Genomic DNA, 2,207 nt, shown 5'->3' on the forward strand with positions numbered 1-2,207 from the left:
CGGCATTACACCTGGCCAATTCAAACCAAGCATGCGATGAGAAAATACAAAGCGTGAGCTCACCTTCAATGAAACCTGTAGGTCACAAAGATCAAATGCCTTGTTTTAAGCACCCCTCTGAAAATTTGTGGTGGATTGCTTTTCGGAGAGAAGTTGGTAGGCGGCAGGGAGGCAGAATGTCACGATCTCAGTGCCTGTTTTAACCCTGAAAAGGCCAAACCACTGCGCCATAACAGGGCAGTTGTGGATCAGCCCCATTTACTTGAATGTGTTTCGTTCAGGAGTGGTACTGCCCACCCCATCACAAGTGATTGTAAAGTCTCCTTTTTCTTTGTTAAAAATAATAAACCTGTTATACTGTACTTACCTGCTCTGTGCAGTTGTTTTGCACAGAGCATCCTAGATCTTCCTCTTCTCTGCTACTGGCCCCTGTTGAGTGCCCCCACAGCACGCAGCTTGCTGTGGGGGCACCCAAGCCGAGCCACAGCTCCCTGTGTCCAATCAGACACAGAGCTGAGGCTCATCCCCACCCCCTCTCTCTCCTGAATTTGATTGACTTAACCGCTTCTGGACCGCTCCATGCAGATATACTGTGGCAGGGTGGCCCTCCTGCGTGAAATCACATACCTGTACATGATTTCCAGCTCAGGGCTGGTGGACCGCTCCCACTGAGATTGGACACAGCGAGTGCCAATCATCGGGTCAGGCTGGCGCAATGTTCGCCGAGACCTGCCAATCGTTCTGAGGAGAGGCAGAAAGGCGATCTGCTTATGTAAACAAGGCAGACCGCCGTTCTGCCAGAGGGGAAGATGGAGATCTTGTTCCTGCTGAGTAGAAACATGGATCTCTGTCTTCCCCCAATCAAAGCACATCCCCACACAGTTAGAAAGCACCCCATAGGGACACACTTAACACTTTGTTTGTCCCTCATGCTAACCCCTTCCCTACCAGTGTCATTAGAACAGTTACAGTGCATTTTTTTATCACTGATCACTGTATTGGTGTCAAAAGTGTCAGTTAGGTGTCTCATTTGTCCCCCGCAATGTCGCAGTCCCGCTAAAAATCACTGATTTCTGCCATTATTAGTAAAAAAAAATATCCATAAAAATATCCCATAGTTTGTAGACGCTGTAACATTTGCGCAAACCAATCAGTATACACTTATTGGATTTTTTTTACAAAATAAATGTAGCAGAATAGATATTGGCTAAATTGATGAAAAAAATTGGATTTTTTTTTATTATTATTATTATTATTATTATTATTATTATTATTATTATTGGGTATGTTCTATAGCAGAAAGTAAAAAATATTAATTTATTTTTTTTCAAAATTGTCGGTCTTTTATTGTTGATAGTGCAAACAATTAAAACAGCAGAGGTGATCAAATACCACCAAAAGAAAGCTTGTGGGGAAAAAAGGACATCAATGTTATTTGGGTACAGTGTCGCACAATTGCGCAATTGTCTCTTAAAGTGGCGTATAGCGAAAAATGACCTGCTCATGAATGGGGTGTAAACCTTTTGGAGCTGTAGTGTTTAACCAATGAATCAGAAACAAAATACCATTTTCCATCGTGCACATCTCTAGTGAACAAGCCCTGAAGCTGGCCATAAACTTTGCTGCTGCACTTAGTACGCAAAAATAAACCAAAACAAGAGCATTTTTATTACTGTATATGAAGCCTGTCTGCATTAAAGTATTAAGCAGCGAGGCTTCAACTGGACTTTAACACAGCATTTTTTTTTTTTTCTAAATCCCCCCCAGAACATTGTATTATTACCCGTTGACCCTGCCAGGAGATCAGTTGATTTTCCACTTCCTTTAACAGAGAGACAATGCTGTTTGTTCTGCATGTGGAATTTCTCCTTTGTTAGGACCAAATTCCCTTTAAACATATTCATTACGGATAAACCGTATTATACATTATGGTTTGTGTCACTAATGGTTCTTTTATATAAACTCAACTACAAAGTCTTTTATAACGTGTATAAAGTTGCTCTGGCAGCTGTCTATAATAAAATGACTCACATGTGTATCATGAAGGGCCATATTACCTCTGGAGGATAATGTGTTATTTGTGACAAGCGTGTGTGACCTCTGTAAAGCCAAGGAAATGTGTGCAGATTATTTAGTATCGGATGTGGCCTGATCGGTGAAAATGTTGTTTTGCAGCAATGATTGCATACTAAAGTGTTGGGTAATTT

Source organism: Rana temporaria, chromosome 2 (genome assembly GCF_905171775.1).
Source record: "Rana temporaria chromosome 2, aRanTem1.1, whole genome shotgun sequence".
Classification (NCBI taxonomy): domain Eukaryota; kingdom Metazoa; phylum Chordata; class Amphibia; order Anura; family Ranidae; genus Rana; species Rana temporaria.